The sequence below is a fragment of the Gossypium hirsutum genome, chromosome A04, assembly GCF_007990345.1.
Source record: "Gossypium hirsutum isolate 1008001.06 chromosome A04, Gossypium_hirsutum_v2.1, whole genome shotgun sequence".
Taxonomy (NCBI): domain Eukaryota; kingdom Viridiplantae; phylum Streptophyta; class Magnoliopsida; order Malvales; family Malvaceae; genus Gossypium; species Gossypium hirsutum.
The window spans coordinates 27,433,563-27,459,439 of NC_053427.1; the positions used below are offsets into that span (position 1 = coordinate 27,433,563).

The window sequence follows — 25,877 nt, forward strand, 5'->3', positions numbered from 1 at the left end:
AATGAATAAATATATATATACATGTATGTATGTGATGATGAAATTGTTGAACGAAAAGAAAAGAGGTGAGATGTGTTGAGTTGTTAATCTCGGCACTAAATGTGCGGGTATAACCATTTATGACCATGAGATTGGCGCTAAGTGTGCGGATTTAAATTGTACAGCACTAAGTGTGCGAGTTGGACTATGTAGCACTAAGTGTGCGAATTGACTATGTTGCACTAAGTGTGCGAATTGACTATGTAGCACTAAGTCTGCGAGTTTGATTATGTAGCACTAAGTGTGCGAGTTGACTATATAGCACTGAGTGTGCGGACTTAATATACATCCTTGAATCATTACGGACACTATGTGTGCGACACTATTGAGTCGATCATGGACAGCGGATCGGGTAAGTGTCTTGAGTTCATGGCTAATAGGTGCTATGTCTATACTTGGTGTTGAGCTTGGTAAGTTTGAACCTATGTGACAAATATACTTGAAGTCACGTACATAAAATTTATCGTAGAATGGGTGAAAGGCCGTCTAGTTGTATGTTTGTAACGAAAATAAAATGATTTATGAAAATGCCTCGAATATCCTATTGATGAGTATGTGGATTGTGAATGCATAAATTGGTATGAAATTGAACCGATAGGTTGGAGGAACTAGAGTATGGTTCGGAATGGATGGAGTAATTAGCCTCGTTCCATTTTGTTTTCTCTTGTGATAATGTTATTGATGGATGGTAGTGCATAGCTTATGACTTACTGAGTTATCAACTCACTCGGTGTTTCCTTGTCACCTATTCTAGGTTTCTTGGACACATCTCTTTTTGCGTGATCGGGCCGTCATCGAAGTCATCACACCGGATAGCAAGTTTTGGTACTTTCTTCTTAGTCGGCTTAGGTGAACATTTCGGCATGTATAGGCTATTATGTTGTGTTTGAACTTTGGTATGTAAACTTTTAGCCATGCGAAAATGGCATAAATGTTCGGTTGGGTTTGGTTTCATAACGTTAGGTCGTAAATTTTGATGATTCGACCTTTTTATGCCATATGTCATGGTTAATTGTTTTGGTATTAAAATTTTTGATATGGCAATAATGTAGTAGGGAGAAGTTGACAATGATTAGCCTTGGCATGGTTAGTCATGATCATAATTTGTGATATGCATGAGGAATTATTAGTTGGATCAAGGAGTAAACATGAAGTGGGCATGGTTGCCTTCGTAACAGATGCTGGCAGCAGCAGTGACATGAGATTGAAAAATCACTAAAAATAGTAGGAATGGAATTGATTGATGAATAAATTATGTAATCGAAGCTCGATGAGTCTATTTTCATATAGAAGTAACGAAAAGATCATATGGACAGTATGTCAAGAGAAAATCAGGTTCTCGTGGGACAGGGCCAGAACGGTTTCTGGATTCCCTGCTCCGACTTTGGAAATTCATTATAAATTAACCAGAGATAATTAGGAGTCGTAACATATATGTATAGATTCCTCTCTGAGTCTAGTTTCTATAGAAACAAACGGCATCAGTATTGAAGTTCTGTACAGGGAGATATCCAGGTCGTAACGCGCAAAGGTCAGTGTAGTCGACCCCAGTAACTTGGGAGAATTTGACTAATAAACTGTACTAATTGGCCCAACCAAAATTCTAGAAAAAAACATGTAGATGGGAACATGAGTCTAGTTTCAGGGAAAAATCACGAAACTGATTTTCGAGTTGTGAAACTCAAGATATGATTTTTAAAGCGACAAGTACGCAGATTAGGCAGTGTCTGTAAAATATCTTTATAAGGGGTTTATAGTCTGTTAACACCTCGTGTTCGACTCCAGGGTCGGTCTCGGGTTCGGGGTGTTACACACTAGCTCTATTTTCAGCCAAAATTCCAATTTCTAGAGTGTTATAGTTTCTATAAAACATGAGTTTAATAAACATTAAAACCTAGTCTAAATAGTTAGCTAAATATACAATAAGAAATAGAAAAATTAAATATCAAATTAAATAATTCAATTTTTACTATCGGATTCATTCGACAACATCATTAATTCACATATGGACAATTCTCTAGTTCTTTCAGTTTTAGTTCATCGTCCGTCATACTACTCCACCTTATTCCACTTATCTCTTTCCTTGAACCTATTTTTTTAACCTTCATGGATTAAAGGAAGTACATCCCTAGATTCGGGATTGTTAGGTTTAAAAATAGATAATTCATTGCAATGTTCCCTTAACTTCCTCCTACCTTCTCCACTCTGTTGGTGACCACATTTAAAGATTTTAGTTTCACCATTAATCCTCATTATTAATTCATTATTTTATAGGTCAATGGTGGACCTTGAAGTGGCTAAGAAAGCTCTTCCTAACAGGATTTGTGTAGCAGCCCATTTTTCGATGCTGTCAAAAATAGTGGTTTCAGGCTGCAAAACCAACAAGTGAGTCCGTAAATATTATTTAATATTTACAAGTCAAATATAGTATTATAATAAATTTTGATTTGATAATTTATATTATTTGAATGAATAGCTAAGTTCAAGAGGTTTGTCCCTAAATTCAGGTGGTTTTGGAAAATGAGGTTTTGGGACCTCATTTCTATAAACCAAACCCATAAATATTTTTATTAAATATTTACACAGTGATATCTAAGCATATTGAAGTTTGGTCAGAAAATTTTAATGTTTAGATAGTTAATTAATTGAAAATGTCTAAATCATAAAAACTGCAAAAGTCAATCGTTATTAGTTTAACTGTACTAAATGACTAAGGAACTATGAATTAAGGGTTTTAAAAGGTAAATATACCTTTTTTATTATTAGTGGATAGTTTAAAGGTGTAAAGTTGAGAAATTTTAGTTAAATTAAAAAGTTATAACGGTAAATTAAATAATTAAATAAACAAAGCATAAAAAGAAAGACATCATCTTGTTCATTTGGTTTCTCCCCACAGAAAAATACATGATTGTTAACCTCCAAGGGTCACCAAGCTAATTTCCATGCATGTATTTTAATGATTTTTATGTTTTTGTAATAGTTTTAGCTTAATTTAGCTAGCCAATAGGTCAATTTGTAAAATTATTAAAAGTATAAGGACTTTCCATGAATGAGTTTGAAGTTTTTTTTATTTTAATTGATAAATTATTAAATTTGCTAGTTAAATATTAATAATTTGTTCAGTGATTTTTAATGATTTTTATGTTTAGGGATTAAATTATTGAAATGGTAAAATTCAATGTAAAATGTCTGAAATGAGGAAAAGTATGGGTTTTTATAAGACTAATGGAAAATTAGCTATCATGAATTTTAATTAAAAGTGGTTAAATTGTTAGTTTTGGGTTTAGGGACTAAATTGCATAAAAGATAAACCTTGGGGGTAATTTTGTAAATTTCCATTGATAAGGGTTATAAGTTGAATGGATTATATTAAGTTATTTGAATGGTTTAATTGAATAAAAATTATTGTTAAAATCAAGAAACGAAGCAAACATATTTAAACCGAGGAAAAGCTAAAGTGTCGGATTAGTTGTTGGCTTCGTTTTTACAATTGTTTTTGTCGAGGTAAGTTTGTATAAGTATTTAAATTCACTAATTGATGTTTTGAATGTAATTTTGATAAATGTTATACTATGTATAGATTAGATTGATAGTAATTTGATATTTTGGTATTTTAGATTAAATCATAATGTTAGCTAAATTGAATATTACAACTAAAAAATGTACATTTCATGTAAGTTTGTTTGAATTGGTAAAATGTAATGAAATTAAAGGATTTGAATATGTACATTGTTTCCATTTGAACCTTATGAATACCTAGGATACAAATGACATGTCATTAAGGATTATATGGTTTTAGGTGTTGGTCCTGGATGTCCTATTGATGGTTGAGGTCTTGCATTTGTTGCAAATTCTCCACAGCTTGTGTGAGTAGCATCATGTAGCTAACATCCCGACCCATAGCTCGTGTGAACAAGCCCATTCCACAACTCATGTAAGAATTATGGATATGGTTACAATTGTGTTACATGTAAAAGCACACTTTGTGTGAGCATTTCCTGAGTATCCGATGTTATTCAATTTGGCTCAATGGGTAATTAAGGTTTAAAACTGAAAGTTATGTATATGAAATGAGTTATGTTAATGAGAATATGAAATGGAAACTATGATAGGTGTAATTAGATTGAAAAGGGAACTAATTGAATATGTCATGGATGGTTTGTTTATTGAAATTCATTTTGTGACATGTTTCTTATTTCATAGGTCGATATGTTCTTAAATGTATCAACTAACTATGTAAAGTGTTGTGGATAGGAAAGGAAAGTATCCTTGTGACCTAATGAACAGTGTTTGAATGATTTAATCATTTTATGTCTTAAGTTTAAGTTTTCTTTATGCTAGTTTACTAAGCACTAGTTGCATATAGTTGTTTTTCCTTGTTTTGTAGATCATCGAAAGCTCAATCAGTTTGAATCGCGTCAGAGCACGATCATACTATCCAATTATCATTTTGGTAGATTTTGTTCTTTTGGTATAAGGATATAAATGGCATGTAATAGGGCTTGATTGTTAACTTGGCAATTTGGTATGATTGCGTGGTGCCAAGCTTATGTATGCCTTGATCTTTTTAATTTATGGTTTCTAATTAATAATTTAAATAGGTTTTGTGGAACACTTATTACAGTCTGGTTTAGACCCTAGTCGAAATAGTGATTTCAGGACCACAAAATCTAGTCAAAAAAAATTTAATATTATTTTTTGTGCTTATTACGTGTGAATTAGTATGTGTGAAAATTCCGTACAAAATTTGATCGTTTGTATGTTTAATTTGATAAAAGGACCTAATCGCATAAAATATAAAAGTTTCCTGCTATTTGTTAAAGTGCCTATTTGATGTGTCTCTTTAAATGTGAGGTCCTTATGTGGTTATTTGACCATGGCATGCATTAAATGACTTAAATGGGCATTATATAATGGTTTATTAATGGTTTAATAAAAAAGGCAAAATTGGTATTTAGCATATTATGTTAATTAAAATTAAACAAAAAATGAAAATTAGTCCATTATGTGTTCTTACTGCTGAAAATTGTTGAGCAAAAGAAAAGAAAAAGAACTCTAGGGTTCGGCTAAGGAAATCTATGATTAAGGTATGGTTTTGACTCAGCTTTTGATAATTTCTACATTTTTGTAATTGTTGCTTTGTATACTATCAAGCCCATGTCTCAATTTCTGATTTTTTTGATGATTTTGAGTTGAGCCATTGATGAAATTATAAGCTTTGTGAAGTTAGTTGTTGGTAAATGAAAGATATGTTTTGGGTTAACATATTTTGTATTTGAATTTTTGATGAATTTGAGTAATTTGGACTAAATTGTGAAATTTGTAAATTGAGGGACTAAAATGTGAAATAAATGAAATTTTGGACTTGTATGAACACTATGAGAATTCGTCCTAATATGGGTATATGCAAATTTTGTGTATTTTGTGATTTTTGTAATTAGGGACTAAATTGTCAAAATGTGAAAATATGAGGGTTAATTTGTAAAATGACCTAAATATGTGTTTTTGGATTGATTTGAATGATTTGGTGAATAAAAGAGCTAAATTTGAATTTATATAGATCAAGAATTAAAGAAAACGAAATTAGATCGGGGAAAGTCAAAAGTCATCGAGTAGCCAATTTCGTCTATCTGAATCCATACGAGGTAAGTCTATATACAAATAAATGTATTTTGAATTGACTTATTATTGATTATATGCTTTTGTACAATGTTGAGTGATTATATGTGCTGAGAATGAGATATCAGAGAAAGTTTCGACAAAGTTCCGACGTCCGAAAAGCCCCGTACGAACCTTAAAAACAGTTAGGATACATATGTCATGACATAGGATTCAATATGTGTTATCATGTAAGACCACGTCTGGGACGTTGGCATGTATCTGATTTCATGTGAGACCTTATCTGGGACAAAGGCATCGATATTTGATTACATGTAAGACCACGACTGGGACATTGGGATTGTATGAGATTTCTGAGTTATCCGTATATCCTTATGATTCCAACGGTTCAACGGGCATTCTGTTAAAATAGATGACTATGTGACTTTGTATTAGACTCAGGTACATTTGATTTGTATATCATGTTTGAGAATGAAAGGTAAGAATATGTACCTTGATGAATATATGATATAAGTATGAGTTACTATGAGAATGAGTTATGATATGTATATGTGAATTATGTTCAAATGAACTATAAGAGATATATGGCTAAGTGAATGCATTTGCCTTAAATTTTATGAATGAATTGATGTTATTTGTTAAGTTTATTTGTATATGGCTTACTAAGCTTTTGAAAGCTTACTTTGTGTGTGTTTACATTGTTTTATAGATTTCGAAGCTACTGAGAGCTCAGGGATCATCGAGGATCATCACCACACTATCAAACTTTATTTTGGTACATTTTGAAAATGTAGATATTGGAGTATGGCATGTATAGGGTAGAGGTAGTTGAATATGTTTTGTGATGTGTATATTTAGCCATGTGATATGGCTTAATTATGGTTGAACTTATGGTTTGATTTTGGTATATGTTATGTAACACCCCAAACCCAGCCTGGAAGTTTGGCTCAAACTTGGCGTGTCACATTGAAGTGTTTTTCGAAAACCATGTTTCCATTAAAAACCCTTCTTAATAATTAAAAACTTATACCCTTTTTAAACCTTGTTAGAAAACCTCAGCTGAATAACATTCTTAACAACTTTGTAAAAATCTTGGTAGTTGCGGAAACTTACTTTAAAAACAATTGCGGTTACGTGATGTTTTGAATAACAGTAGTTGCTTTGGAAAATCGTGTTCTAATACTAGCAATTATAAGAACAATAAATAAAATTCCAAATTTGAAATCCAGAATATTACAACGGCTTTACTACAACCCACATAAAATAATTTAAAGGTAATAATCAAAACTGTAACATAAACAGTGTGTGTGGCTTCCTCCGAGCCCCTAGCAACCCCGATCCATCTAAGGCTGGAAATTACCTGAAAGGTTAATAAACGCGGTGAGTTTACGAAAACTCAGTGTGAAATCCCCTACTATAAAAAGGAACAGTCAGTCATCTAAAAGAATTAAAAGTCTGGCCCCAGCCTTACTTACAATTTCAGTACCAATCGGGTCTTAGCCCATTACAACAGACAGTACCAGATGAACCTTAGCCCATTACAGAATAAGAAACATTATCAGAATTGGAACCAAAATGAGAATCAGAATCAGAATCAGTAACAGAATCAGAATCAGAATCAATATTAGTAACAGAATCAGAATCAGAATCAGAATTAGGTGACAGAATTAGAATCAGAATCAGAATTAGGTGACAGAATCAGAATCAGAATCAGTAACAGAATCAGAATCAGAATCAGAATCAGAATTAGTAATAGAATCAGAATCAGAATCAGAATTACGTGACAGAATCAGAATCAGAATCAGTAACAGAATCAGAATCAGAATCAGTATTAGTAACAGAATCAGAATCAGAATCAGAATTACGTCACAGAATCAGAATCAGAATGTGAATGCAATCCCAACCCAATCCAGCCGTATACACCCCCGTACCAACCTTACACCATGTGGGGAGACAACTCGACCCACCCATCCGCTACACACCACAGAATTTGCAGCATGGCTGCCAGAACAGATATCGTGACAGAGTCACCAGATACAGATATTGTGGCAGAGCCACCAGAATCAGATAATGTGGCAAACCCACCTAACAGAATACGTGGCACAAAGCCATAGATAACTGTAATAACTTCGGCACATAGCCATCAGTGACGGTAATATAACTGGCGCACAGCCTTCGATAAATATGATCGACACAGAGTCGTCAACAAATATGTTAGGCACATAGCTACAGGTAAGTACATTTGGCACGAAGCAATAGTCAAGATGGCACAAAGCCATATTTAGGTTGGCACAGAGCCATTAATAACGGGTCTATAATCGGCACGAAGCCCACAACAGCAGCACACAGCCTTCGGTAGCGTGATCGCACTTAGCCATCGATCGGTCAACAGATATTGTGACAGAGTCACCAAATACAGATATTGTGGCAGAGCCACCAGAACAGATATTTGTGGCATAGCCACCAGAACGCTTCCTCCGTACAAAATCCCAACCCATGCAACTTGTCATGTATGCAGAATGTCATGCCCATATTTGAATCAAACAATCACAGTCAAGTCATTCATATCACCAACATATATTCACAATCAAATCCGTCAAACACACAGTCCAAGTCAGTCACTTGCCCACAAGGGCAAAACAGTCATTTAACACCCTAGGGGCAAAATGGTAATTTTACCCCACAAGGGTATCTCGGTAATTCTACCCTACAGGGGTATTTTGGTATTTCTACCCTACAAGGGCATTTCGATAATTCTACCCTACAGGGGTATTTTGGTAATTCTATCCTATAAGGGTATTTCAGTAATTCTACCCTATAAGGGTATTTCGAAAATTCTACCCTACAGGGGTATTTCAGTAATTTCATAATCAAGGGTAAAACGGTAATTCTGTAAATCGAGGGTAAAACGATAATTTTGTAAACTGAGGGTAAACCAGTAATTCTGTAAATCAAGGGTAAAACGGTAATTTTACAAATCGAGGGTAAAACGGTAATTCTATAAATTGAGGGTAAAATAGTAATTCTATAAACTGAGGGTAAAATGGTAATTCTGTAAATCGAGGGTAAAATAGTAATTCTGTAAACTGAGGGTAAAACGATAATTCTATAAATCGAGGGTAAAACGGTAATTTTACAAATCAAGGGTAAAACAGTAATTTTATAAATCGAGGGTAAAATGGTAATTCTATAAACTAAGGGTAAAACGGTAATTTTGTAAATCGAGGGTAAAATGGTAATTTTGTAAACTTAGGGTAAAACGGTAATTCTGTAAATCGAGGGTAAAACGGTAATTTTGTAAATCGAGGGTAAAACGGTAATTCTGTAAATCGGGAGTACTTTGGTAATTTTACAAGTCGAGGGCATTTCAGTAATTGGTATACTAAAGTATTCTAAACATGGATAACAATACGAATGGGCCTAAAGCCTATTCTCGGCCCAAATGGGCCCACACGCTTGTGTGGCCCTTTTAGCCCAAACCTAGCCACAGATATGCGATTCACCTAGCCTAGTCTAATATTTACTATACAATCAAACAACTTATCCAATTGGGCCCGTAGGCCCATTAGGCCCACATGGCCCTTTTCGGCCCATCGCGGCCCGAAGTAGCCATCCAACAACTAGAGTAGTGATAAATACACAACTGATTGGAGACTGGAGTTAATCCACGCTCCGAGCACTCTTAGCCAACGCCCAACCCAAACGAGCACGCCATAAAGCGAAAGGGATCAACCAAGAAAGGTACCTTTACTCTCCTCATGGTTCTCTCTATTTAAAGCCAGCTTCCCATCCACTCTTATGTTAGCTTCCCGATGTGGGATCCCTCCAACATCAGAGTTTAAATTCAACACCAACTCTTGCCGCCCCCTGTTAGCAAAATAAATGCTCTTTGCTTGCTATGGGATTCGAACCCATGCCTCCCCTCAAATGTTCCACACGTCACTTGCCACTAAGCCATAAGGTTTTTTGTGTCACAATTTCTCCTACAATATTCTTAAGGCCTACCTACTACACCCAGGGTTTGATTCACCTTAAACCAAATTTTTTGCTAGAGTCCAGGTTTAAACCCAGGACTTCTCCAACACTTCCCAACACACTTAACCACTAAAACAAGCCTTCATTAACGAAATTTGCATGCACAACAGAATATTATAAGCTGCCTTCAACCGCTCCCATGCTCAAGGCCCAAAACTTCAGTGAATAAGTGTTGTATGTATGAGATGTTTCAAGTTCTAGTTGAAGTGTGATAGTGATAGTAGGATCAGAGTGCGCAGCGGTAGCGTAGTGGGGTAGATGTTACACAACTACCCTGTTAGATGGAAATTTCGAGGACGAAATTTCTTTAAGGGAGGTAGAGTTGTAACACCCTGAATTTGGGCCTAGAAGTTTTGGGCCTTGAGCATGGGAGCGGTTGAAGGCAGCTTATAATATTCTGTTGTGCATGCAAATTTCGTTAATGAAGGCTTTGGTAAGTTTTGAAAATTATGCTTATGTGATGTGTTTATGAATGACCAAATGAAATGGTCAACTTTGGTAAGTTTTGATATATGTAAATTTGCGAAATTGGTTGATAATGTTATGGCATGATTGGTATTGAAATTGGGTGAAATTATAGTGCAAATGTGCTTGGTTTAATGGTTGCAGGTTTAATAGAAATTGGGTGGCAATTTGGCTTTTCAAATTACCTATTTTTGTCCACTGGGTAGAGACACAGGCGTGTGTTTCAACAGTGTGCGACACACGGCCATGTGTCCCTTGGGGTACCCTACGGTTTTAAGTCAGTCTTGAGAACGACCAAGGCACACGAGCGTGTGCCTAGCCGTGTGACCCAAGTCAGTTTCAACCACGGCCAAGGCATACGAGCATGTCTTGTGGCCGTGTGATTAAGTCACTATGTATGTCTTAATTTGACATAGTCTAGACACACGAGCGTGTCTAATGCCATGTGAGGCACATGGCCTGTTCACACGGGCGTGTGACCTCTGTAACTTAAGAAATTTATTTAAGTTTCAAAAAATTTTGTATGAGTTCGGTTTAGTCCCGACCCCTTTCTAATGCATGTTTAAGGTCTCGATGACCTATATAAGGGACTCTTTTGTGATGTATGATTTATGATTTTGTAATGTTTTGATTTGTTCGATAATGCCTTTAACCCTAGTCAGGCAACAAATATGGGTTAGGGGTGTTACATTTGGTTGGTATCAGAGCTATGGTTTAGTCGGTTCTAGGATTAACGTAGTATATGTGAGTCTAGCTATAATGTCATATTTATGAAATACGATAGTGTGATGAATCCTGACAATAAAAATGTGTTTTTATATGGTAAATGGATCCCGAACGAGCCGTAGCTAATGATGTGGAAAGTAACGCGCCTGCTCCAACACAAGGGACAACACCATCCGACTCCAGACCGGCTATGTGTAGCCATGATGGAGAGGCTAGACAAGCCTTCTATCAAATGATGAATGATTGGTTCAGTCAGTACATTAGAACTAATCCGGCTGTACAACAACCCCCAATTCCACCTGTTTCTCAACAAGTCCCTGTTATGCCAAAAGCTAATCCAACTCAGTTAAATAAGCCTCCGGTTGATAAAATTAGAAAAATTAGGGCAAAAGAATTTCATGCTACAACTAGTGATGATGCTGAGAGACTCTGGTTATGGTTAGAAAATACAATACGAGTATTCTATGAATTGTCTTTGAATCTGGATGAATGCATAAAATGTGACATTTCACTTTTGAGAGATATGATGTATCATTAGTGGAAGACTTTGATATCCGTGGTTCCGATAGAGTGAGTCACCTGGGATTTCTTTGAAGCTGAATTCTGAAAGAAATACATCAGTTAGAGATTTATCGACCAGAAACGTAAAGAGTTTCTTGAGCTTAAACAAGGCCATATGTCTGTTACAAAATACGAGCGAGAATTTGTAAGACTAAATCAGTATGCACGAGAATGTGTTTCGACTAAAGCAACAATGTGCAAAAGATTTGAAGATGGTCTAAAGACATTCGTTTGTTAGTTCGAATTCTTGAGATCAAAGAATATGTAGTGCTTGTTGAACGAGCATGTAAAGCTGAAGAGCTTGGGAAAGAGGAAAGAAAAGCTGATTCGAAAGCTAGAGAAGTGTGAAAGAGATCATCGAGCAAGTTATATCAATCTGCATCAAAGAAGTTTTAAGATGATTATAGCTGTTCAAAGGCCAATGTGGGACATTCGAGTAGAGATCGTGCTAGATCACATTCTAGCCTCAGAGCTCTAGTTACATTTATTGCCAGTGTTGGAAATGTCAGATCTGATCGATCCGAGTGTAAACACTGTGGTAAAAGACATCCCGGTAATTGTAGATTGTATTATCAGGGTTGTTTCAAATGTGGATCGTTAGACCATTTTATCCGTGATTGCCCTGAATCTGTCGAGCAAGAGATTGTGCAAAATCCGAGGACAAGTGGCAATGCATCTCATGGTAGACCTCCTAGAAATCGGGTAATGTGAGTGGCAGTCAGTGGGGAACAAAAGACACTACTGTTAGATCTGAGGCTCGTGCACCTGCCAGAGCCTACGCCATCTGAGCTCGTGAAGAAGCTTCATCTCTAGATGTTATAACTGGTACTTTCACATTTTATGATACTTCTGTGATTGCTATGATAGATCCTGGATCAACGCATTCTTATATATGCATGAATTTAGTGAATAGTAAGACTGCCTGTGGAGTCTAATGAATTCGTAATTAAAGTATTAAACCCTCTAGGTAGATGTGTTTTAGTTGATAAAGTCTGCAAGAATTGTCCGTTAATGTTTCGAGATATTTGTTTTCCTGCTGATTTGATGTTATTTCCCTTTGACGAGTTTGATATAATTCTGGGTATGGATTGGTTAACTTTGCATGATGCTGTTGTGAATTACAAATAGAAAACTATTGATTTGAGATGCAAGAATGATGAAATAGTTCGAATTGAATCTAGTGATTTGAATGGATTGCCTGCTGTGATATCTTCAATGAAAGCTTTGAGTATTGTGAGAAAAGGTTGTGAAGTTTACTTTGCATATATGATCGATTCGAAAGTAACAAAAAAGAAAGTTGAATCAGTGCTTGTTGTCTGTGAATTTCCTAAAGAACTTTCGGATTACCTACGAGAAGTTGAATTTGGCATTGAGTTAGTACCAGGAACTACTTTGATTTTGATAGCTCCATATAGAATGGCTTCGACCGAACTAAAAGAATTAAAGTCTCAGTTGCATGAGTTAACTGATAGAGGGTTTGCTAGACCGAGTTTCTCACCTTGGGGTGCTCCTATTTTGTTTGTGAAAAAGAAAGACGATACGATGAGAATGTGTATTGTTTATAGTCAATTGAACAAAGTGACTATCAAGAATAAATACCCTTTGCCTTGAATTGACGATTTGTTTGTTTAGTTAAAAGGAGCTACAGTATTTTTGAAGATAGATTTGAGATCAGGTTATTATCAGTTGTGAGTAAGAGACTCAGACATCCCGAAAATTGCTTTCAAAATGAGGTACGACCATTATGAGTTCTTAGTTATGCCTTTCAAATTAACTAATTCACTTACTATCTTTATGGATTTGATGAACAGAATTTTCAGACCATATTTAGATCGATTTGTTGTCATATTCATCGATGACATATTGATTTATTTGCGTGATGAATCTGAGCATGCTGAGTATCTGAGAATAGTGCTATAGATTTTGCGGGATAAGCAACTATGCGAAGTTTAGCAAATGTGAATTCTGGTTATGAGAAGTCAATTTTCTTGCCCACATTGTATCAGCATCTGGTATCCGAGTTGATCTGCCCAAAATTTTAGATATTCTAGATTGGAAGCCTCCGAGAAATGTCTCTGAATTCTGCAGTTTTCTGGGACTTGCCGATTATTATAGACAGTTTGTAAAAGGCTTTTCTATGTTTGCAACTCCGTTAACGAAACTGCTTCAGAAAGATGTGAAGTTTGAATGGTCTGAAAAGTGTTAGACCTATTGACCGAAGCCTTAGTGTTAGTACAACCTAAATCGGGTAAAGAATTTGTGATCTATAGTGATGCTTCATTGAATGGTCTGGGCTGTGTTTTGATGTAGGAAGGCAAAGTCATTGATTATGCTTCGAGATAGTTAAAGCCACATGAAAAGAACTATCCGACGCATGACCTTGAGTTAGCTGCGACTGTATTTGCTTTGAAATTTTGGTGCCACTATTTGTTTAGTGAGAAATGTCACGTATATTTTGATCATAAGAGTTTGAAATATCTGATGACTTAGAAAGATCTAAATGCGACAGAGAAGGTGGTTAGAATTGCTAAAAGATTATGAGCTTATGATTGATTATCATCCAAGAAAAGCAAATGTTGTTGCTGATGCTTTGAGTCGAAAAGCACTGTTTGCATTGCGTGCGATGAATGCTCATTTGGTTCATGGTTCGATATTAGCCAAATTAAAAATTCAACAAATTATCGAAGCTCAGAAGATTGATAATGAGATTTTAGCAAAACGAGCTCAGAGTGAATTAGATTCTAATTCAGAATTCAGAGTTGATAATAATGATTGTTTAAGATTTCGAGATCGGATTTGTGTTCTGAGAAATCCAAAGTTGAGTCAGATGATTTTGAACGAAGCTCACAATAGTCGTTTTTCTATTCATCCAGGTAGTATGAAAATATATAATGATCTGAAACAACATTATTGGTGGTTTGGAATGAAAAGAGAGATCTTTGAATTTGTTGCTAAATGTTTAATCTGTCAGTAAGTTAAAACTGAACATCAAGTGTCCCCTGGTTTGTTACAACCGATTATGGTTCTAAAATGGAAATGGGATAGAGTGACAATGGGCTTTGTTTCGGGTTTGCCCCTATCTCTGAAAAAGAAAGATACAATATAGGTTGTAGTTGATCAATTAACGAAATCATCCCATTTTATTCTGGTACGATCCGATTACTCACTTGATAAGTTAGCTGAGTTATACATTTTCGATATTGTGATATTGCATGGTGTGCCATTATTTATTGTGTCAAACAGAGATCTGAGATTGACATTGTGATTTTGGAAGAAATTGCAAGATGTTTTCGGTACGAAATTGCATTTCAATACTGCTTTTCACCCACAAACGAATGGTCAATCCGAGCGAATTATTCAGATACTTGAGGATATGTTGGGATGTTGCATTCTTGAGTTTGAAGGTACGTGGGAACATTATTTATCTTTGATTGAATTCGCTTATAATAACAGTTTTCAATAGAGCATCAAAATGGCACCATTCGAAGCCTTATATGGTCATAAATTTCGTACACCTTTGTATTGGACTAAACTCAGCGAGAATAAGATTCACGGGGTTAACTTGATAAAAGAGACTGAACATAAAATAAAAGCGATCCGAGATAGTCTGGAAGCAGCTTCTGATCGTTAGAAATCATATGCAGATTTGAAACGAAAAGACATTGAATTTGAAATCTGTGACAAAGTGTTTTTGAAAGTCTCACCGTGGAAAAAAGTACTTCGATTTGGCAGAAAAGGCAAATTGAGTCCGAGGTTTATTGGGTCGTATGAGATTATCGAGCGTATAGGACTGGTTGCATATAGATTGTTGTTGCCACTTGAGCTAGAAAAAATCCACAATGTATTTAACGTATCGATGCTTCACATGTAATTCTTCATTCTGAGATTGAGATTCATTCTGATATGACCTACGACGAAGAACTGATTCGTATCTTAGGTCGTGAGGTTAAAGAATTGCAAAATAAGAAAATTTCGTTAGTTAAAGTGATATGGCATCAACACGGTGTTGAAGAGGCTACGTGGGAGCCCGAAGATGTTATAAGAAAACAATATCCGAATCTATTCAACGGTAAGATTTTCGGGGACGAAAATCCCTAAGGGGGGAGAATTGTAACAGTCCGATTTAGACCATAGTCAGAATAGTGGTTTCGGGACCACAAATTTAAGGCAAAAAATATTTTAATATTATTTTTCGTGCTTATTATGTGTGAATTATTATGTGTGAAAATTTCGTACAAAAATTTGATCGTTTGTGTGTTTAATTTGATAAAAGGACCTAATCGCGTAAAATATAAAAGTTGCCTGCTATTTGTTAAAGTGCCTATTTGATGTGTCTCTTTAAATGTGAGGTCCTTATGTGGTTATTTGACCATGGCATGCATTAAATGACTTAAATAGGCGTTATATAATGGTTTATTAATGGTTTAATAAAAACGGCAAAATTGGTATTTAGCATATTATGTTAATTAAAAATAAACCAAACATGAAAATTAGTCCATTATGTGTTCTTATTGTCGAAAATTGTTGAAAAAAAGAAAAGAAAATAACTCTAGGGTTCGGATAAGGAAATCTGTGATTAAGGTATGGTTTTGACTCGATTTTTGAGAATTTCTACGTCTTTTTAATCGTTGCTTTGTATACTATCAAGCCCATGTCTCAATTTCTGATTTTGTTGATGATTTTGAGTTGAGCCATTGATGAAATTATAAGCTTAATGAAAGATATGTTTTGGGTTAACATATTTTGTATTTGAATTGTTGATGAATTTGAGTAATTTGGACTAAATTGTGAAATTTATAAATTGAGGGACTAAAATGTAAAATAACTAAAATATATGGACTTGTATGAACAGTATGAGAATTCGGCCTAATATGGGTATATGCAAATTTTGTGTATTTTGTGATTTTTCTGATTAGGGACTAAATTGTCAAAATGTGAAAATATGAGGGTTAATTTGTATTTTTGGATTGATTTGAATGATTTGGTGAATAAAAGAGTTAAATTTGAATTTATATAGATCAAGAATTAAAGAAAACAGAATTAGATCGGAGAAAGTCGAAAGTCGTCGAGTAGCCGATTTCGTCTATCCGAATCCGTACAAGGTAAGTGTATATACAAAAGAATGTATTTTAAATTGAATTATTATTGATTATATGCTTTTGAACAATGTTGAATGATTATATGTGTTGAGAATGAGATATCCGACGAGGTTTCGAGAAAGTTTTGACGTCCGAAAAGCCCCGTATGAACTTTAGGAATAGTTACGATACATATGTCATGACATAGGATCCGACATGTGTTATCGTGTAAGACCACATCTGGGACATTGGCATTGAGTTATGATTTACATGTAAGACCACGTCTGGGATGTTGGCATCGTATCTGATTTTGTGTAAGACCCTGTCTGGGACAGAGGCATCGATATTTCATTACATGTAAGACCACGTCTAGGACGTTGGCATTGTATGAGATTTTTGAGTTATTCGCGTATCCTTATGATTCCAAACAGTTCAACGGGCATTCTGAGAAAATAGATGACTATGTGAATTTGTATCCGACTCAGGTACATTTGATTTGTATATCATGTTTTAGAATGAAAGGTAAGAATATGTACCTTGAATAATATATAATATAAGTATGAGTTACTATGAGAATGAGTTATGATATGTATATGTGAGTTATTGTGACATCCCTAATTTGACCCTAGTCGGAAAGTGGTTTTGGAACCACAAAACCGAGTCATAAAAATAATTAACCGACATATTTGATGATTATTATATATGAATATGCATGTGTGAAAATTTCATGCTTAAATTTTGTTAATAGTATGTGAAATTTATTAAATAGGACTTGTGTGAGAAAATTTAGAAATGTGCTAGGTAAATGTTAAAGTGGCCTATTAATGCATGTTATAAAATGCTTGTACTTGCATGTCAAATATTCCTTTTTGTTTATAGTGGCCGGCCATGATGAGGAATTTATATTAAAAATAGACATAAATAATTACTTATGATGGTTGTATAATTTTATATTGTTAAGGAGAAAAAATATTTTCTTTTCATCTTTATCAACCGAGGGGAGAGAACATTAGTTTTAGCTCATAGTTTCTTCATTTTCTCTTAGTCTTACGAGAGGGAAAGGAAAGCCACGGCTTGCATGTTGAGGCAAACAAAAAATTTCACTCATTTTAAGTCTAGATTCTCAAGCATTGCTAACAAAGAAGGAGGAGGACAAAGAGTTAAAGGGAAGGAGAAAGTGGTGTAGGCAATTTCAGCTAGGAAGAAATTTCTAGTAAGTCCTTGAACTCCAAATTTCCAATTTACTATTTAAGATATTATATTATTGAATAATTCAGTTGAAATTGGTTTGAGCTACCTGTTGGTTAATTAGTTAAAAATGGAGTCTTGTCCATGGCATGTTGAAATTGAAGTTGGTTAAGGATATTTTGGTTGTTTGCATGTTGTTGTTTTTACGGTTCAAATAAGGAAAAGTTATAGGTTTTTATTGCAGACCAAGAACAGGGTTCGATGCTGTCCAAAGTAAGACATTTTTATTATGTTTTGTTGAAGGTTAAAAATTGTTAGCTAATGCTGCTGAATGGTGGGGTAAATTTAGTTATTTTAATACTTGAATTTAATAATTTAACAGTTAAATTATGTATTGATTAATTGCTTAAAATATCACTGTCCTTAAGTTGTAATTGAGGAATATTAATGGTTGTGATGTTAGTGTTTTGCTGTTGTAGTCCAGGTGGTCAACTGACATGAATTATGTGGTCTTGAAACATAAATTGAAGTAAATTAAATGTTGTAGTTAAGCTATCCAAAAGTATGAATAAATATTGTTCTATATTGTGGCTTGTTACCGAATTAATGTTAAAACTAAGTTGATTAATTGGGGGATAAATTGTTGTTGTACAATGATGATTTATTATCGAATTTAAGTTGTTCCAAGGGTGAAAAGTGGCTGCAATTGAAGTAGTGTTTAATGTCTAATTAAATTATCTAAGTGATGATTAACTATTACTGTTTAAGATGGTGTCAAGGCTTATTTGATCGTCTGAATGCAGTTAATTAGCGGCAGGAAGCTTTGTTAGTTTAGTTAGGTTGTACTATTTATGATAGTTGAAAATAACTATTAAATATTCTAAAATTTTCCCTTGTTTAATTAATGTCTACTGATGTTAATGTGCCTAAAAATGACTATTAAATGTTCAAAATTCCTCTGGTTTAATTGATATTTACTGCTTTTAAACTATATCTGAACGTGAGTGATAAATGATTAAATTTATCCTTAATCATTCGATTTATTGCTGCTATGTAAGATGTTCAAAAAGAATTACGAAACCTTGATGCTGGGAAGAACAGTTGGATCAAGGGAAAAATCGGGTAGAATCCATGGTTGATGGAACTGTTGATGCCTACATGGCAGAATCTTGTTATCTGCCCTTGTGCTCAAGAGCTTAGAGGATCAAAGTTGGATAGGGGAAAGGAAAAAGTAATCGAATAGCCGTTGAAATCGTTCGACAACATCCGAGGTAAGTTTCTAGCATATAAGTTTAGTTATAATGAAGAATGATATGGAATACGGGTAAAGATGGGACTATGAATTAGTGTAATTACCTATAGTAAAATGATAAGGAATAAGTTACTTCTATGAGCCTTAGCCGATTTGTTATTAGAAAAGTGATATTTAAATTATGATTTTATGTGATAATAAGAAGTACTTATATATGATGATATGTTTTAAACTCAAATGCTAAGTTCTTAAGTGTTTGGACTTGGAAATTTAAGAGCAAATTGTAATAATCTGCTTAGGACAGCAGCAGTAGCATGATTTTGAAAATCACCATAAATTGTTGGAGTGGAATTAGAGACTGAATAAAATATGTAATCAAAGCTCAATGAGTCTAGTTTCTTATAAAATAAACAGTGTAAGCAAATGAATTTCCTATAGAGAGATATTTAAATTTGTGTGTGATAGTGTCAGAATCAATCTGAAATCCCCTGTTTTGTTTTTAGAAAATCATTATAAATAGTGCAAAAATTTTTATAAGATAAAATTTATATTCTTAGACTCCTTAATGAGTCTAGTTTCAAATGAAATAAACAAGAACATATTTTGAAATCTGTACAATGATAAATTTGATTCGTAGTGAAGAGTGGTCAGTATAGTCGATCAGTGAAATAGGGGAAACTTTAAGAAAATTATGGTTTTGATTGGCCAAACCAAAAATCATGAAAATGTTATGGATAGAAGATATATGAGTCTATTTTCGGGGAAAATTTACGGCACTTCATTTGGAGTTCCGTAGCTCCAGTTACAAATAATCTGATGATTGTTGCTCAAGAAAACAGCTTGTAGTGAATCTGTGATTTTGTTGTAAACATTGATGAAACTAATTGAGTTGCTTATAAGCTATTGCTGAATTGATGCACAAGATAAATATATAGGTGGTGAGGCCAAAATGGCTAAAATTTAAATGTGTGCAAGTTATCCGAATGGCTATTTTATAAACGTAAGTAATGTATATGTAATATGTGTTGATAGTTTTATAAATTGAAGGTGTAGTGACTTATATGTTGTTTAGCCGAATGGTTGTCATGAGAAGAATGTAAGTCATGTGTGTATTTTCTTATTTAGTTGGAAGTTTATTGAAAGGGATATATATAGATATATATATATAAATATGTATTAAAGTCGAATGATATTAGGACATGAAGTTAAGGTATACGCTATATACTTATATTCGAATGAGGTTAATGAATTACAATGGTGATAGTTTGTGTGAAATGTGGTAACATGTGATTATAGTGTTATGTTTTATTTGAAATATTAATGTGAATATGAACTAAAGAACTAAGCTCCTAAATACATATATATTTATGTATGTGCACGAAATGAGTGCATATGATTAAGTGGTTAGAGGTATTGAAAGATTGAATTGGTAATTGGTAACTATGGAAACGGTAAGTGTACAAAGGTTAAGTATATGGTAAGTGATACTTACTTGCTATGTGAATTCGATTTCGTTTGTATTACAAATGTACTTGGGGAATCACTTATGAGATGGTTATAAGTTATATTCAATGAGTATTGACTCTATCAAATTGTTTATGTAATATGAAAACATGAATATGTGTTTCCAAATATGGAAACCGAATGTGATTATAGTGTTATGTTTTAGATCGACTGATTAAACTAAAAAAAATAGCATTGATGTTTTTTTTAAATGCGAAGGGGTATATACTCTTAAATTTGGATGAAATAAATGAATTACATGTGCATGCATAGGGTTTAATCTATTTGACCGAATGGTGATATATCTTGACATTTCAAAACGTGATTTGTGTAAGGCCTAATCTTAAGCGACTTAGTAATAAATCAACAATTACGGATGTTCAGCACATTAAGTTGGCCAGGTATGTATTATGTACTTGTGTAGGCTTATTAAGCCCATCGAGACTTCACTTGGATTTTGTGTAAGTTATAAATGTATTTAATCCAGCAAAGTTAATTGTTTTACTTAAGACTTACTAAGCCTTGAAAGCTTACTCTGTTGTTACGTTTCTCTATTTTATAGATTGTCAAATTTGGCCTTTGCTCGGGAATCATCAACAACTCGTCACACTATCACTATCCATTGTTTGGTACTGCTATGTTTTGGATTATTTTATGGCATGTATAGAATAGACTAGTAGCAGAATAATATTCTGGTTAATGTATATAAGCCATGCGAAAATGGCATCCTTTGAATGTGTACTTATAGAAGTTTAATTTTATCCCTGGCTGTATTTAGCATTTATCTAAATGAATGATCTTTATTTCAAGAAAAAGTTTAAAATTTTGTTGTTCTGACATGAGTTACAAGTCTGGTAATACCCCTTTCCTATTCCGACAACGGTTACGGGATAGGGGTGTTACAGTTATGCTCAAATGAACTATAAGAGATATATGGCTAAATGAATGCATTTTGCCTTAAATTTTATGAATGAATTGATGTTATTTGTTAAGTTTATTTGTATATGGCTTACTAAGCTTTCGAAAGCTTACTTTGTGTGTGTTTGCATTGTTTTATAAATATCGAAGCTACTGAGAGCTTGAGGATCGTCGAGGATCATCACCACACTATCAAACTTTATTTCGGTACATTTTGAAAGGGTAAATATTGGAGTATGGCATGTGTAGGCTTGAGGTAGTTGAATATGTTTTGTGATGTGTATGTTTAGCCATGTGATATGGCTTAATTATGGTTGAACTTATGGTTTGATTTTGGTATATGTTATGTGATGCAAATTATGCTTATGTGATGTGTTTATGAATGACCAAAAGAAATGGTAAATTTTGGTAAGTTTTGATATATGCAAATTTGTGAAATAGGTTGATAATGTTATGGCATGATTTATGTAAGTTTTGGTATTGAAATTGGGTGAAATTATAGTGTAAATGTGCTTGGCTTAATTCTTATAGGTTTAACCCAAATTGGTTGGCAAATTGGCTTTTCAAATCGCCTATAATTTTCCACACGGATAGAGACACGGGCATGTGTCTCAGCCGTGTGCGACACATGGTCATGTTGCACGGCTATGTGTCCTCTGGGTTACCCTATGATTTTAAGTCAGTCTTGAGCACGGCCAAGGCACACGGGCATGTGACTATCCGTGTGACCCAAGTCAGTTTCGACCACGGCCAAGGCACACAGGCATGTCTTGTGGCCGTGTGATTAGGTCTGTATATATTCCCTAATTTGACACGGTCTAGACACACGGGCGTGTCTAATGCCGTATGAGGCACACAGCTTGTTCACACGGGCGTGTGACCTCTGTAACTTAGAAATTTTATTTAAGTTTCAAAAAATTTTGCATGAGTTTGGTTTAGTCCTGACCCCTTTCTAATACATGTTTAAAGTCTAGATGACCTATATAAGGGACTCTTTTGTGATGTATGATTTATGATTTTGTAATGTTCTGATTTGCCTGGTAATGCCTTTAATCCTAGTCCAGCGACAGATATGGGTTAGGGGTGTTATACTTATGCATGCCCATGTGGTGGTAGGTAAATCATGGTTGAATGATATGTATGTTTGAAATGGTTTTGGTATTGTTGATTTGTGCTTAATGAACAAACTTGAAATGTTGGTTGGACTAATTTTGATATAGGAATTGTGGTGCCTTTTGATGGAAGATTGGTTTGGTTTATAGAATGGTTGATTTGGTATGTTTTGGAGTGCGTTTGAATGTGTTTTGATCATATGAATGTATGTGGGAATGGTGTGCCTTGGTATGCAATAATTGGTGCTTGATTTGGCTTATTTTAGGGGCAACTTATGAAGCACACGGGCTGTCACACGGCTGTGTGCCATACATAGTCACCCCATACGGCCATGTGTCAATATTATTTTAGATGCAAGTTTGACACGGCTTGCGACACGGTTATGTCACCAAACTTCGAAAGCACACACAGTGTGGCACACGGCCTACAACACAGCTGTGTAACGCTATTTCAAATACCCACATGGGAAACCTTATAGGCTGGGACACGGTCATGTGTCTCTTACTTAGGATACTCACGCGGACTAGGTTATGTCACACGGTTTGGCCACACGACTGTGCCACCCCTGTTTTCCAATTTTTCCTGATTTGTTTCAAATTGGTCCCTAGATGTTCCCAACTTATTTTTATGACATCTTAAGCTCAAATTAAGGTCTGTAACCATGTTTATGCCATGAACAAATATTAGTTTGAATTTATTATTTAAATTGATTAATTGTTTCTAAAGGTCATTATTTTTTGTGATTTGTTCTATAATGCTCTGTAACATTTATCCAACGACAGAGACGGGTTAAGGGTGTTACATTTAATTTCTCTCGATCTTTTTCAAAGTCTAGAACTACAAAGTCCATTAGGATGATAAAGTTTCATACTTTGACTAACACATCTTCTAGGACTCCTTTTGGATTTATTGAGGATCTGTTAGCCAACTGTAGTGTTATTTGGGTGTTTGTGAGGTCCCCTAACCCAAGTTTTTCATAAATAGATAAAGGAATTAAATTAATGCTAGCTCCTAGGTCACACAGAGCCATATTAAAATGAGTGCTCCCTGTCCCTGTGGGAATAGTAGAACTTCTTAGGTCTTTCAACTTTTTGAGGAACCTACCTTGAAATAATAGTAGTATAGGAAGCACTTATATTAACTTGTTCAGCTACCTCAATTTTCCTACGCCTAGACATAATTTCTTTTAAGAACTTGGCGTTCTTAGGAACTTTTTCAATCAATTCAATCAAAGGCAGGTTGGCATTTAAGGTTTTGAATAAGTTTAGAAAACTCACAAACTCGTCTTCATCCCATTTTTGCTTCTCCTCTACCCTTGAAGGGAACGGTATTTTTGCAATGGCAAAATCTTTAATTGTTTCTATCTCTGGCTTAATTGTCAGTGCAACTAGTTCCTCTGAGTTCGGGTTCATCTTTAGTTTTTAGGGTTTCTTCCTAAAGATCATTAGTATTTCCATATTTACCTCTTGAGTTGGGTTCTCTGGGCTACGCAGCCCTTTACCTAATTGAAGCGCTATTGCTTTCATGTGCTGCTTCCATTCTCTACGAGGATTATTTTTTGTATTACTTAGAATACCTATGCCAATTTATATTTTTATATCACCCAACATACTCAGCAATTGGCTCATCTGATCTTCAATTAGATTGCACCTGCTTCACATCTATTCGCATTAACTGCATCTCCCCCTTGATTCTATCTAGACATTGACCACATACAGTATGGCCATTCGAGTTGGCCCTTTCCAGAGGTTTTTTTAGATAAGGAGGTTGATAGTTAGTGTTTTAATTTGGTTAGAGCTATTACCTTCTCCTTGATTTCCTCCCCATCTCAAGTTCAGGTTATCTCTCATTCAGGATTGTATTTATTCAAATAGGGATTTCCACCCCTATTTTTGATGTAGTTCACATCCTTGTTAGGATTATTAATGTAGTGGAAGAGTGGTTTCTCTCCACCATAGAAAAATGATGCATTTTTCAGTCTCTATTTCATTGATTCTGTCCATTAATTATTGATACCTGTCATGCTCCTAGACAGCTTTTACCATAGATGATCTTTGGCTATACGTATCTAGTTCAGTTGGCTACTGGTAGGAATTCATTGCCATACTTTCTATTAATTCATACACATCATTGTACATACTATTCATTAACACTCCTCCTACTACTCCATCTAGTCCTGACCTTGAATGCACATCCAACCCATTGTAAAAAATTTATAGTCGTAACCACTCAAGTAATTTGTGGTGTGGGCATTTCTAAATCAACGTTTTAAAATGCTCTCATGCTTCATGAAAACTTTCCTTTTCTAACTACTTAAACATCGAAATTTTCCTTCTTAGTTATATTGTCTTGCTAATGGGGAAGAACTTTTGTAGGAATTTCCCTGTGAGTTTGTCTTATGTTGTGATTGATCCTAGTGCCTACGAATCTAGCTAAGAAAAGGCATTATTGATTAATGAAAAGGGGATCAATCGAAGACGAATAGTATTATTAGTGACCATATTGTATTTGAAGGTATCACAAAGTTGGAGGAACTATTTTAGATGTTGACTCAGATTCTCTGTCATTGTTTCGTGAAACTGAAAATTATTTTGGATCATAGCTGGCTTAATCTCAAAATTATTGGTTGTGATGTTTGGCCTCGTTATACTCCCTTGAAGAATATCTAGATTCAACGGTGCATACTCTCTTAGAATCCTTTCCTTACGTGCCATATTTAAATTTACAGATAGCTATGGTGATGGTAGTGGATCTTCTAGATAGTTAGTGTTAGCCTCGTTAAACAATAGATTCTCACATGATATGTTGCTTACAGCAGGTGGTGGATTTTGCATCTACTGCTACTGTTGTTGTTGTTGCTATTAACAATTTCTTCAGATTATTCTCTCTAGATTTGTGACTGGCTCTATAGGTGTTCCCCTACTATGAGTCATACACTAAATTGAAAAAGATAAAATTACAAGAAAATTAAATTGAATTCGTATATAACCTAAAAATTTCCTCATTATTCTATTAAATGTGAAAATTAAAACTAATATAGTGATGTTGCCTCCCCAGTAACGACACCAACAACTTGACCGCCTTCGAACATACCAACGTCCAGATTAGAAATCCTACACAAAAGATATGAAAAGCAATATCTGCAAGTATACGGGTCAGGTTGTAATATAGTTACAACGGAGTAGGTGAGTACACCGAGGATCGTACCCAAGGGAGGCAAGCACTAAATTAATTCCAATATAAACATGAATAGATCTAATTAATACTTTAATCGAATTATAGTACAAAAGATTAAAAGAAGGGTTTTTAATAAACTATACTAATAATATGCAATGACATAAAAGAAAATTAAATAAATAAAAAGCAAGAAATCAAATAAG

The 25,877-nt window shown here is 34.6% G+C and overlaps 1 non-coding gene across 1 annotated transcript; it reads left to right on the plus strand.

Annotated features, from left to right (window-relative positions):
- Nucleotides 1–24,732: 24,732 nt before the first annotated feature.
- LOC121228605 (small nucleolar RNA R71) lies at nucleotides 24,733–24,838 on the plus strand. Its single transcript, XR_005926181.1, has one exon. It is a non-coding gene; the product is annotated as a small nucleolar RNA R71 (small nucleolar RNA).
- Nucleotides 24,839–25,877: the final 1,039 nt, after the last annotated feature.